Source organism: Bombina bombina, chromosome 3 (genome assembly GCF_027579735.1).
Source record: "Bombina bombina isolate aBomBom1 chromosome 3, aBomBom1.pri, whole genome shotgun sequence".
NCBI classification, from domain to species: Eukaryota; Metazoa; Chordata; class Amphibia; order Anura; family Bombinatoridae; genus Bombina; species Bombina bombina.
In genome coordinates this window covers 79796460-79811397 of record NC_069501.1, presented here as the reverse complement: position 1 = coordinate 79811397, position 14938 = coordinate 79796460, and the positions used below count along the sequence as shown (strand labels likewise).

At 37.4% G+C, this 14938-nt stretch overlaps 1 protein-coding gene across 1 annotated transcript in view; it reads right to left on the bottom strand.

Moving 5' to 3' along the window:
- Positions 1–14938, bottom strand: part of GJA5 (gap junction protein alpha 5) — a 103065-nt gene that overhangs the window by 3137 nt on the left and 84990 nt on the right. Inside the window, exon 3 of the mRNA XM_053705890.1 lies at positions 7266–7414. The gene's annotated coding sequence lies outside the window, so the exon portion shown is untranslated. The remainder of the gene's footprint in view (positions 1–7265; positions 7415–14938) is intronic.

Genomic DNA, 14938 nt, shown 5'->3' with positions numbered 1-14938 from the left:
ATCTACCCGTAAGCCAGCATTCTACCTTCATCACAATTTGTGAGCAAGGCAATACAATTAATGAATTTGTTTGTTTACTGGGACAGCGTAAAATATCTGGTGAAATCTAGGTAACCTACATCTACTACCCTACTCTGGTCTAACACTTTAGTTACATGATCAAAGAAGTCAATTAGATTTATCTGACATGATCTTGTTTAACATAAAAGTTATGTTTGGTTCCCTAAATTGTTTGTCTTTATGTAAATAATAATTGTTTCCATTAATTTTCCTTCTATTGAAGTTAAACTGACAGGCTTAAAGTTACGAGAGTCTTATACTCTACTGTCCTTTCTATGGAGAGGAAATACCTTCACTATTCTCTGGAAAAACTCCTGTCCATAGTGATTCATTAAAGGGATATGAAACCCCATTTTTTTTCTTTAATGATTCAGATAGAGCAGGCAATTTTAAGCAACTTTCTAATTTACTCCTATTATCAGTTTTTCTTTGTTCTCTTGCTTTCTTTATTTAAAAAGCAGGAATGTAAAGCTTAAGAGCCGGCCCATTTTTGGTTCAGAACTTGGGTTATGCTTGCTTATTGGTTTGCTAAATGTTGCCACCAATAAGCAAGCTCTATCCAGGGTGCTGAACCTAAAATGGGCTATCTCCTAAGTTTTAAATTCTTGCTTTTAAAGAAAGATAGCAAGAGAACGAAGAAACATTGATAGTAAGTGTAAATTAGAAAGTTGCATAAAATTGCATGCTCTATCTGAATCATCAGAGAAAAAAAATTGGGTTTAGTGTCCCTTTAATATAGTTCTATCTTTACAATGTTTTGTGAGGACAGAACAGAAGTAATCATTGAGTCTGGCCATAAAAGGAAGTGCAGGAAATGAGCAGCATCCCCCACAATGCACCAGCAAGAGAGGTGAGTAAAATGGCTGCCAGCAGCACATGGCAAACAAAACATGGAAAAAAAACAGTTATTCAGAGTTTAAGAAAATAATAAATAGTGAAAGGGTTATACCCATTTATTGTGGTTTCTAATTAATTTCCTACCCTGTTTCTTTGAATCTGCTTTGCAATTTCTGGAATGGGTTTCTTATGTTCAGGTGGCAATTTTGAAACTATTCAAATGTATTGTAGTTCCTTAGAGGATAGTTCACCATTTTGTGATCCTTTATTCTGCTCTTTGAAAGAAAGCTTAATAAACAAACTGATTCTATCTGTTCTCTGGTAGCTGCTGCATCCTGTTGTGCTCAGTAGAGTAACACATGGATAAACACAGTACAGGAGATCATCTATCTGAAAGACCACTCCTGCTGAGCAGACTTTGGATCCTTTCCTGATACAGATATCCTATTTTTACTGTGATGTTTCTTCAATATTATGTGTCTTTTTACTAAAATATAGAAATCACAGCCCTATTTGTTGAAGAAAATTAGGAGTGCTAACAGCAAGGTCTATAATTGTCTCTCATGAGACAAGCAAACATTCTTTCCTTGGAACTTTAAATTAGCCTGTTACATCTTGCTTGGAGGCCAAGCTTAAATCCTCCTAGACGCCCCTCTGTTTAAATGACCATTATAACGATAAAATAATATGCTCTTATACATTACTACATGCTATTTTATCACTAGCAACATTGCAAATCTATTTGTTTAACCCCATGCATCATTTTCTTCCTGGTTTCAAGACTATAAACAAATTGGTTAACTCCTTCAGTTGGTTAACTCCTTCAGTTTAGTTGCTTGGTTGAAAACAAATACTATAGGGAAGGAGTGTCCTGCATCCCATCAGTAATAGCATTAACAAAACATAGAAGTGCTTGAACTGATGGCTTATTTATAGGTTCATTGATTCTTAACAGTGTGGGGTTTTTTGCAAAGTGGTTTCAACAATGTTGAAGGCCTATAATTTGAGACAACTGTCTCTTGGTTATTTTTTAAATACAGTAGAGAGGAGAATCTTGGCCTTTTCTCTCTGTTTTACATAGTTTTGATTTTTTTTAAATTAGTCCATTCAAGGCTCGTGTCTCTACTCAAGGCTCTGGAATTAACTCTTGTTTTCAAGACCCTTGTTCCTTGGGGCAACTTGAATATGGCTGTTTGTGTTTTTCAACATCAGCCTTTTGCAACTTTTAAAGAAGTATTTAGAGTTAGTAAATGTTAATACTATTTAGATAGTGTCTTTTTCCATAGCCAAACTAGTATCAGGTCTAGGTACCCTACTGTGCTTCCTTTTATTATTAACTATCAGGATAAGACCATTGCTTCATTTTTTCCGAAGATATTTTCCTCCTAGAATATTAATGTCAAGATTGTGGTTCATTCAGTCTGAATCTCAGGGATAAGTCTGGTTCTATAAGATTGTTTTCAGTACCCTGAAGTATTATATAAGGAATTTAGTAGACTAGCCGTGATTCTGATGTCAGAAATATATCATGTAAAGCTTCCATAGCTTTTTTGAGCAGTTGGATCTGACTAGTGTTTTCTTTTTTTTAGCTTACCAGTTTAGGAAGTAGTTTCATCATTTTAAGGTGCAGATTTAGTCTACAAGGGCTATAGTTTCTTCATGAATTAGTCATCATAAACCCTTTGTGAAATAACTATGCTAGTCAGACACAGTGATAGGCACAGACCAAGGCTATGGCGGACATTTTACAAAGTACAGACGTTATTGAAGGACAACAAGGTACATTTCAAATTAAAAACATCAAAAAACACTCTTTACAGAGGGGTTAGTGGATACATGGTGGAATAGCCATCCAGCAGAATTGGTAGAGACAGTGAAGTAGTTTAACCCCTTAACGACACGAGTCGTACAGGGTACGTCGCACACAACCTGGTCTTTAAAGACCAGCGACGTACCCTGTACGACTTTGGGGATTAAAGCGGCTGGAAGCGATCCTGATCGCTTCCAGCCGCTTTACAGTTATTGCAGTGATGCCTCGATATCGAGGCATCCTGCAATAACATTTTTCCCCCATCCGATGCAGAGAGAGCCACTCTGTGGCCCTCTCTGCACCGGCATCGATGGCCGCAATCGTTGGTGGGTGGGAGCTGACGTGGGAGGCGGGTGGGCGGCCATCGATGAAAGGCTGAAGAGAGAGGAGGGCGGGATCGCGGGCGGGGGTTGTCGGGAGTGCGCACCGGAGCGCGCGCGTGCACGGGGGGCGGCGGGCGGGCGCGTGCACGGGGAGGGAGCGGGTGGGAATCGCTTCACTACGGAAAAAGACATTGTACAGAAGTGGCAGTAAGGGGGGATAAAATCCCTAATAAAAGTTAATCTAAGGGATCTGGGAGCGGGTGGGGGATTGGTGGGGGATTGGTGGGGGGGGGAAGCTACACTACACTACAGAAAAAAGGAAAATAAATAAAAAAAATTAAAAAAAATACATTTTTATTTGCAAACTGGGTACTGGCAGACAGCTGCCAGTACCCAAGATGGCTCCCAGTAAGTTAGAGGTGGAGGGTAGAGAGCTGTTTGGGGGGGATCAGGGAGGTTGGGGGCTAAGGGGGGATCCTACACAGCTGCATATGTAAATATGCTATACAATTTTTTTTTTATTTTTTAAATACACCTTTTATTTTAGTACTGGCAGACTTTCTGCCAGTACTTAAGATGGCGGGGGCAATTGTGGGGTGGGGGAGGGAAGGGAGCTGTTTGGGAGGGATCAGGGGGTGGGATGTGTCAGGTGGGAGGCTGATCTCTACGCTAAAGCTAAAATTAACCCTGCACGCTCCCTACAAATGACCTAATTAACCCCTGCACTGCTGGGCATAATACACGTGTGGTGCGCAGCGGCATTTAGCGGTCTTATAATTACCAAAAAGCAACGCCAAAGCCATATATGTCTGCTGTTTCTGAACAAAGGGGATCCCAGAGAAGTATTTACAATCATTTATGCCATGCTTGCAAAAGTTGTTTGTAAATAATTTCAGTGAGAAACCTAAAATTGTGAAAAATTTTACGTTTTTTTTTATTTAATCGCATTTAGCGGTGAAATGGTAGCATGAAATATACCAAGATGGGCCTAGATCAATACTTGGGGTTGTCTACTACACTACACTAAAGCTAAAATTAACCCTAGACGCTCCCTACATGCTCCCTAATTAACCCCTTCACTGCTGGGCATAATACACGTGTGATGCGCAGTGGCATTTAGCGGCCTTCTAATTACCAAAAAGCAACGCCAAAGTCATATATGTCTGCTATTTCTGAACAAAAGGGATCCCAGAGAAGCATTTACAACCATTTATGCCATAATTGCACAAGTTGTTTGTAAATAATTTCAGTGAGGAACCTAAAGTTTGTGAAAATATTTGGGAAAAAGTGAACATTTTTTTTTATTTGATCGCATTTGGTGGTGAAATGGTGGCATGAAATATACCAAAATGGGCCTACATCAATACTTTGGGATGTCTTCTAAAAAAAAATATATACATGTAAAGGGATATTCAGGGATTCCTGAAAGATATCAGTGTTCCAATGTAACTAGCGCTAATTTTGAAAAAAAAGTGTTTTGGAAATAGCAAAGTGCTACTTGTATTTATGGCCCTATAACTTGCAAAAAAAGCAAAGAACATGTAAACATTGGGTATTTCTAAACTCAGGACAAAATTTAGAAACTATTTAGCATGGGTGTTTTTTGGTGGTTGTAGATGTGTAACAGATTGTGGGGGTCAAAGTTAGAAAAAGTGTGTTTTTTTCCATTTTTTCCTCATATTTTATCATTTTTTTTAAAGTAAATGATAAGATATGATAAAAATAATGGTATCTTTAGAAAGTCCATTTAATGGCGAGAAAAACGGTATATAATATGTGTGGGTACAGTAAATGAGTAAGAGGAAAATTACAGCTAAACACAAACACTGCAGAAATTTAAAAAAAGCCCTGGTCCTTCAGGGAAAGAAATTGAAAAATGGCCGTGTCCTTAAGGGGTTAAACATGCATGGGATAGACCTAAGTTTATGCTAGATCTAAGATAAGGCGAGGAACTAATAAAATTATTCAGAAAATTGGGCAGACTAGATAGGCCGAATGGTTCCTATCTGCCGACATATTCTATGTTTCTATAAGTCAGGAAAGCAACACTTTGCTGTCAAATGGGCTGCACGTTGGACGCCCCTGGTCTAGTTCCACAAGTACAAATTAGTTATCTAATCAAACAAGTTTAAAATAACATTTATATAAAAATTGCTTGTGGTATTACCTTTTATTTTTTGGGGGTTATATTGAGAGTCTGCAACTCCTGACCAAACCCACCCACCTTGGTGTTAATTGCATGATCATCATGATTGGTTATGTAAGGTTTGTCAGAGTAGCCAGCTGTCTTCTACACACAGACACCGGCATCACGCTGCCGCACAGATCAAGGAATTGGGATGGGTCACGACGCACGGTTAGTTGACTGCAGACAGCTTCCTTCTTCCCTCACTTTCCCGCTACTAAGCGTGGCGCCGCTTGGGTCAAGGAGGAGTGAGGACCAGCATTCATCTGTCCTACTCCTCCCTCCCCTCCACAAAACGGGTCGCGGACACTGCAGGGACCAGTCACAGACACCAGTGTCCGTATACGGACACCTTGCCTATCCCTGGTCAGACAACTTGCTCATCCATTCAGTATGTTTGATTCATCACAAAAATGTGAGTACCCATTTGGCATTTATATCACTTTTGTCATAATAATATTCTGGTTGATCTGCACATGAGGTGCTCTCCTGCTTTCTCCCTCATTTTAGATACGCCCCAATATATCAGTCTGCATCTATTAGCACATAAGTTTGGCTATCTCATATTATTTATTCTTCTATTTGTTTGGTGGTTCTACACATGAGACGACCCCTCTGTTCTCTCTTTTATTCTACTCTTCATATGAATATGTACTTTGGTACTAATATGCCACCAGTCTTGACTATGGTAATATAGCATAAATTACAGCAGCACAACCACAAATTCCTTGGGTAGGACATATTTATTGTGAAAGAGCATGCACTGTAATATGGTAGCATTAGAGTAAGCATGAACTATATTTACCGATTAATCTATTTTTTCACAAATGAGGTGGAACAAAATGAGCCTTCTGTGTGTTTAGTAATTTGTATATTGGGATTAAAGCCATTATTTTATACATGCTGAAGGAAGAGGTATATATAATATGTTGTGTGTACTAAGCTCTATATACCTATTAACATGAATCTGCAAGGTTGTGTACATTTTTATATTGCTTTTAATTCAAGATTTTAGACAGAGAACATACAAATAGCTTGTTGTTTCCATACGCAACCTTTTGCAAATCCCTTTTTTTGTGGATATCCTTGTTTGAACAAAGGAGAATTCTGCCAATAACCATAAGGGAAGAAGTTAATAAGCTGCATTCTTAGCATCTGACACATTGATGTGCAGACTTAGTTGAGCAAGCTTGCAACCACAAATTTAAAGGGACATAATACCCATACGCTAAATCACTTGAAAGTTATGCAGCATAACTTTAAAAAGCTGACTAGAAAATATCACCTGAACATCTCTTTGTAAAAAAGCAAGATATTTTACCTCAAAATTTCTTCAACTCACACAATGAAGTGCTCTGTGAACAGTTATCGCTCAGCTACTGTCCAGCAGCAGTTGAAAAAACAGCCAATCAGCATCAGCAGTGCTGAGGTCATGCTTTGCTTTACTGTGATCTCATGAAATTTCACTGAAATCCCTTGAGATTTCATAGTAAACTTCCTTAAACTATATATAAAATATATCTTTTTACAGATATACTGCAACACTTTTAAGTGCTTAACATTTGGATATTGTCTTCCTTTATAAAGCAGTTCCTGCCTTTTATTCTCTCTATCACTTCAAAGGTGGCTGAGAGATATCAGTCCAAACCTGTCTACCTGGCGTGACTGACAGGTCCTGTTATCACAGTATTCATTGCCAAAGATTAGGGGACAGGATTTCACTAGAGAGCTCAGGAGATTGCAGGCAGTGGGTTCTGCTTGACAACTCATCTGTCTGCAGCTTGATATATTTTTCTCTATGTGTATTCATGATGGGCTTATATTTTGTTAGGAGATTGATGCTTTAGTAAATACCACCAAATGGATAATTCTTTAGGAAACTTGCACTTTGTGTTCCTCTGTAGTGTATTTTTTACAGCCACTGTTGGCATAAAGTTATAAGCATCTGGACATCTCATAGTGACATAGAGGGTCAAGCAGTATTACGTAAGCAAACACAACTAAATACACTGTAAATATATGGCTGCCATTGTGTAAAGATGATAATTACCCTTTTCTTCCTGGTGCTCCTGTGCTCACATTAGTGAAGGTGAAGTACAATGTTCAGATGAATTATAGTCCAACCCAGGACATGGTCAATATTCAATTGTTTTCTTTTTTGTAGATGTCTATGCTACAACAGGTTACTTTAGGATAACCCTGCAAACAATATAAAGATATATAAATATATACATAAACAGGGGTTTAACAGTCATACAAATGTGTTGTTCAAAATCTACTTATGACACAAATGACATTTTTAGAATAGTCTTTTACACATAATTTTATACACTGCCACATAGAAATGATTGTGTGAATACAAATGTATAACTTTATTCTCCCTCCCTCCTTTTACAATGCTGGCATGAGATAGTCAGTTGTCATTTTATTATAAGGATGGTAGTTCTTGTTTGAGTAATAAAATGAAATTCTGCTGTTCAGCAATGGTAAGCGATGTGTTATATGGACAAATCTAGTTATAACCAAGGGTGTAAAACCTTTTCCATTTTGGCAATGTAAAATAACTTGAATGCTCATGATAACTTTTTAAATTTAAGGTGGCATTAAAGAAAGATTAAAGGGATATTAAAGGGACAATGTACTGGAAAATTGTTTCCCCTTATTCTGTTTTCAATGACTTGTTATACCAGCCGCAGAGCATAAAATCTATGAGAAATTGCTTCTTTAGTTTTTTTTGTTATTTGAAACCACAGCCAATTAAAATGGGAAATCAGATCTCTGTGTTTTATCACTTTCTGTACACACACATGCTTCTTTATATTATCTATGTCTATATACCAAAATCCAATACTTAGAGAGAACAATTTAAAATTATTTTGTATGGCTTCTCTCTCCTAGCTTTCAGTAGGAGTGCAATTTCTACTGCTGGCTATGTTTACATATATATATTTATATGGCCCCATATAATAAAGCCTAGACAGACAAGGTTCTCAGACAGCGGGCAGCAATGTGCTGCCCATATTTATCATTGCACAAGCAATGATAATAGATGTAAAATCATCAATTTGATTATAATTGCATACTCTATCCAACCCATGAATGTTTAATTTTTACTTTATTGTTCCTTTAACTATCGGCTGCTGGCTCGCTCATGCTTGCCTGTAGCGAAGGGCCTCCAAAGCTGCATAAGCAGCTTGATAAATGGAACCCATAGTTAAATCAGCTTAAGAGCAACAATGCACTACTTGAAGTGTGGGAGGGGTCTTGAAAAAGGCCTATATAAGGCAGAAACGCGTAGACCAGTACTGGTGAGTTTAATTTCAATCTTAGCTGATTGTCTTTGATTTTCTGCACATTGCTGTCTTTTGTTTTTTCCACAGGTTTGTTTGACGAGTTCCTTTATATTCTATTTTTTGGAGTTTTTTCCTCACTCTTGTTTGAGACCGTTGTCTCAATTGCACATCACGCTGCACTAAGGAGCCAGCACTCCAAGTTTCCCATTCTGTTTTTCACTTGGATATAACACTACATTTGATTTTTCCACACTGAATTGTTATTTTATTCTATTTGCTAACAGACTATAACTAACTGTCTATTTTGTGGAACTATATTATTTTACCTTCTACACCAGAAAGTTTTTTCTACATCCATTTTCCTTTTTTTCTTTTGAATATCCTCACTTTTGAATCCCCATTTTTACGATTTTGACAGGAGCACCAGAATTCACATATATTATTTTTGAATAATTTTTGAATTTTTTAACTTATTCTTCGATCACTGTTTTTCCCGGTGTCACATTTGGATATCATTTTTTGGTCTCACCATACCTCCCTGGAGCAGACCATTTAACTTGAACGCTTTGCTATATAAGGACTGCATCAGCCAGTACATATATTTGTACTAGCATTAATCGTGTCAATTGTATTTTAACTGTGGTCTAATGTTTTTATGTTGATTGTATTATATCTCCTGCTATTAACCATGGATCCATGAGAATATGTATATGTATATACTGTTTTTATATTGTTTTTATTAAATTTCTGTATTCTATTAAACAGCTGTAGTACACCTAGCCTCCGTCAGTTGGCGCCTGGGACCCCTCCCACACTTGTAGTTTTTTAGGTGCTAGCTAGGTTTCACCTCTCCCAGGCTAATAGGTGTTCGCTGGCGCTTTGAGTATACCCATCACACAATGCACTACTTGAAGCTAGCTGAACATATCAGGGGCGAGATTACATATGCAGTGTTGGTTTCAGTGCAACTCAGATACTGCCGTAAGATAAAATGGCGATGTTCAGAAATGTGCAGAAATAGACATTTCTGGAGTTGCCAGTGACTGTTCAAATCAGCCATTAGGATTTCAGTAGCTCTCATCCTATTGGCTGATTAGAAAATTTCAGCCAATAGGAATGCAAGTTACCCCAATATAAAACAGGTACCTTGCATTCAATCTTCAGTAGGCGGTGACGATCGCATGAAGAGGATCCTCCACGCTGGATGTCTCTGCGGCTGCTATTCCTGTTCCGTGCCGCCTTCGATCCGTGCCGCCTTCGCTCCGGATAAAGAAAGATGTCCCCGCGCTGAATGAAGCTGGAGCCGCCTGGAAGAACACCTTAACCACCGAACTTCAGGAATGGTGAGTACCTATGTCGGGGTTACTGTTAGGTTTTGTTTTTTTGGGTGTTTTTTTTAGATTAAGGATTTTTTTTTTAATGGGCACTAAAGAGCTGATTGCCCTTTTAAGGACAATGCCTATACAAATGCCCATTTAGGAGTAATGGGTAGCTTAGGTTTTTCTAGGGGGTTGGGTGGGTGGGGGGGTTTTACTGTTAATTTGTACTTTTTTTTAGGTAAAAGAGCTGATTGATTCAGGGCAGTTGACTACAACGGGCCCTTTTTAATGGCTATTGGTAGTTTATTCTTAGATTAGGATGTTTTTATTTTGGGGTGGCTTTTTTATTTTTATAGGGGTATTAAATTATGTTTACATTTTTTATTTTGGATAATTTCATTTATTTTCTTTCTGTAATTTTAGATTTTTTTTATTTCTTATAATATTAGATTTTTTTATTTTTATTTAATCTTAGTTTTTTTATGTAATGTTAGGATTTTTTATTTTAATAAAGTTAGGATTTTTTTATTTTGGTAATTTTTAATTAATTTATTAGTAAGGTAGTCTTTTTATTTTATGTAATTGGGGTTAATTTAGGGGGTGTTAGGTTAGGGGGCTTAGTGATTAGATGAGTTCTTTGCGTTGTGGGGGATGGCGGCTTAGGGGTTAATTAGGTATATTGCGTGGTGGCGTTTGGAGGATTAGGGGTTAATAGTGTAATTCGATACTTTGCATTGTCTGGGGATGACGGATTAGGGGTTAATAGTTTTAATAGGTATATTGCGTTGCAGGGGGATAGCGGATTAGGGATTTAAACTTTATTAGGTACTTTGCGATGTGGAGGTTGGCGGATTAGGGGTTTATATTTTATTAGGTACTTTGTGATGTGGGGGTTGGCGGATTAGGGGTTAATACATTTTATTTAGTTATTGCGGTGGGGGGATGGCGGTTGACAGGTAGATATTGCACATGCTTTAGGTGTTTGTTAAGACTCCAGGGAGTTACGGTGCATACATATTCAGCGCAAGGCTTGCTGCGTCTGCTTATGTGAGGTGAGGTGAAAATGGAGTAAAATTTCTCCCTTTTCGCTGCGTAAGTCCTTGTGCTAAATATGTGATACCGACATGCGACGCCGGTTCTATGTTAGTTTATGGGAAATATACGTGCCACATTTATATGCTGCGCCATATATGTGATAGAAATATCCGACTAAAAACAGCCGACGCCGGCTTTTGCGGGCGACGCCGCATATGTAATCTCGCCCCAGGTGAGCCAATGACACGAGATGTGTGTAGCCCCCAATTAATGGATAGCTCCCAGTAGTGCATTGTTGCTTCAGAGCCTACCTATATATACTGTAACTTTTCAACACACAATACCAAATTAACAAGATACATTTCATAATAGAAGTAAACTAAAAAGTCTCCTAAAATAGCATGTAAACCATGAAAGTGTAATTTTGACATTTCCCTTTAATGCCCTTTAACTACGTGAAACCAATAGTGCACTTTTCATTCCCTTTAAGTTGTCATGTGAGAGAAAATGAAATGGATATTACAGTAAAAACAGAATAGTACAAGCTATTACTGTTTCAATTACAGCTTTTACAGTGAGATTTCATATTGCCATTGCCTCATCACTCAGACATTGGGTTGCCACCTCGGCCATGTTTTCCTGGACACTTATGAGTTTTCTTCATTCTCTTGGAATCTTTATTTGAAATGCAAAAATGTAAGTTTAAATGCCGGCCCAAATGCAAGTGTTTTGCTAGCCCATTTTCTTTTTAATTGTTATGAAAAAAACAAAACAAAAACATTTTACACACTGACCCAAAAAAATATTAACAGGAAAAAAGACCTAAAACCTTTGGGGGGGGGGGGGCAGCAGAATTTTGAGTGCCTAGGGCAGCACAAAACCTAAATACGCCATTGAATGTACGTTTAAAGGGACATACTACCCAACATATTTTTTTTTGCCTGAAAATTGTTAAAGGGATAGTAAACATAGAAATTAATGTTACTTACTCTTGGAAATCAAAAAGCTGCAAATCATTATGTCTACAGTGCTATATACAGTGTATACTGGGGAGAGTTTCATTGAATCTAGACTCCTATCTGTTTATAACATTACTGAGAGGTTGCACTTTTGCCCATAGACAAGTCTGTGACCGTGTGTAAAAGAGATGAAGCGCAATAAACCTTGTAGTTTTCAGCATATAAAATGCATTCACAGCACATTTTTAAACAAATAACTAAATACTTAGCATATCTAGTTCGGCTCATGAGCAGTAGTGTGCTACCTTAAGCCAACTGGTTATTGGTGGCTACGCACATATGCCCCTTGTCATTGGCTCACCAGATGAGTCCAGCTAGTCCCAAGCCTCTGGAGCTAACTTTAACTATGTGTTTATTGAACAGTATGCAAGCAGTAGTGCAATAATAAAATGCTCTAACAATTGTATTCCAGTATTTCCCTTCTGAGGATGTTCATTAGCTCAGTCATTAAAGGAACAGTCGAGTAAAAATTAAACTTTCATGGTTCTGATAGGGCATGTAATTTTAAGCGATTTTCCAATTTACTTTTATCATCAAATTTGCTTTGTTCACTTGGTATTCTTTGGCTCATATGCCAATTTCTAAGCCCTTGAAGGCCGCCACTTATTTGAATGCATTTTACAGTTTTTCACAGCTAGAGGGTGTTAGTTCATGTGTGCCATATAGATAACATTGTGCTCACTCCCGTGGAGTTACTTATTAGAGGGCACTGATTGGCTAAAATGCAAGTCTGTAAAAATAACTGAAATAAGGGGGCAGGCTACAGAGACTTAGGTACAAGGTAATCACAGAGATAAAAAGTGTATTAATATAACCATGTTGGTTATGCAAAACTCAGTAATGGATAATAAAAGGATTATCTATCTTTTTAAACAATAAAAATTCTGGAATAGATTGTCCCTTAAAAACAGTTCTGTGCTCAGGTAGGGAAATCCTTTAAATCTGGCCTGTTAGAGCTCCTTGAGGACTGTAATTGAGAAACACAGCTCTAACACATACTAGCATTTTCTTTTTTGTATTGCTATGTTCCCTTAAATACATTGTTCCCTGTCATAAACAGTGCAGTAATAAAATGCGCTAATGCATCTTATGATCGCCCTATTATGTCCCTTTAAGACAGTTCTGGCACAACTACAAGAAAAACTTGGATCTGTGACAGTTACAAGAATGAGATGATTCTTAGAAGTGAAGTGTCATGCTGCGTGTTGCCATGTGGGCTCCGCTCGCTCTATAACACACAGAGGAGAACAAAATATTTATCTTTCACAATCTCAAGTGCGCAGTGTGACTACGGCCATAACCTGCAGCACCAGCATAAACTAGCAATGCTCCGCAGGATTTTCGTTATCTGTCATGTTTTCTTATAACTTTAGTCTTATCCCTTCTTTTGTTTCCAGAGGCAAAAATAGTGCTGATGAAGAAATGAAAAGCAGAAATTGCTTTGAGTAATTTTATTAGCGTTAAAGGGATATGAAACCTACAATATTTTCTTTCATGAGTCAGAAAAATATACAATTTTCCAAGTGATTCATTTTGTTTAATTCTCTTAGTATCTGTTATTGAAGGAGCATCAATGATCTATTGGGAGCTAGCTGAACACATCAGTAAGCCAATGATAAGAGGCATATATGTGTAGCCACAAATCCAGGCTCCTTGGCCTACCTAGGTATGCTTTTCAACAAAGGATACCAAGAGAACGAAGCAATATAGATAATAGAAGTAAATTGGAAAGTTGTTTAAAATTGTATGCTCTTTCTGAATCATGAAAGAAAATTTTGGGGTTTCCTATCCCTTTAAAGAAATGTTCTGCTGTATTCATAATAATGCTCTAATTTGGTAGATAATTTAATTAGTAAGCAAACTCTTATTTCTGTGTTAAACCTCTGGAGGGTATTTTATTTTTACACTACAATGCCCCTTTCAGATTGAACATTTTCTATTTTTTCCCCTACATTTTCCTTTCTTTTCTGTAACACTCATTTTTCTTTGTAGAATAAATAACAAGATCTTGAACACATTTATTTTTGCTTGTTTTTTTTTTTTTAGACATAAAGGGACATGAAACCCAAATCTTTTCTTTTGTGATTTAAAAAGAGTATGCCATTTTTAAAAAAAAATCATTTACTTCTATTATATCATTATCTTAATTCTCTTGACATATCTAGATAGGCTCAGTAGTTGCTGATTGGTTGCTGCACATAGATGCCTTGTGTGATTGGCTCCCCCATGTGCATTGCTATTTCTTCAATAAAGGATATCTAAAGAATGATGCAAAATAGATAATAGACGTCAATTGGAATGTTGTTTAAAATTGTATTCTCTACTTGAATCATGAAAGAAAATATTTGGGTTTAGTGTCCCTTTAACTATTGTTTCCAAAATATGTCAGGCGCCCCCTCTTGTTGGTCTGTACATATCATCTGGGTTTTGTGCAAGAACTGCAGAAAGTCTGAGAAAGACGTTAAAGACAATTACAAAGCAAAAGAGTGCAGAGCTTGAGAAAATCTTGATTTTAGGAAACAAATATATAGAAATCTCTGAAACAGAAAACTCAGTGTCACAGCAATGAGATAAGACGTGGGAAAGAACCAGGGCAGACTGAAGACTACTGGCAGCTGTGCGTAGTAATGAATAGACTTTTATTTTTTTACTAATCACCTATTTTTACTTATGCAAGAAACATCATTGCCAGGAGAATTTCCACTGTTTACTTTTCAAGGGGCACGTAAGTGTAAAAATAAAATGCTCTTTTTATTTTTGGACAAAATCTATTTATTTAATAGGTGCTAAACCCCTGCCAAGTAAATAGATAGCGTTGTAAAATCTGGTGTCTTCCCATGCCACTCCTACGCAGGACACAAACACTGATTGGCCAATATGTAAATACACTGCTCCTGATTGGCTCCCCAGGTATGTCCTTGTGAGGATCAGCAAAGCAGTGTGCCTGGTGGCAAATTAAATAAAAGAGCATTTTGTTATTAAACATTACCATTTCATTATCTAAAGATGCTGTATGGTTAGTTTATATCTGCTGAATTTACTTGTTTGTGCATGTTT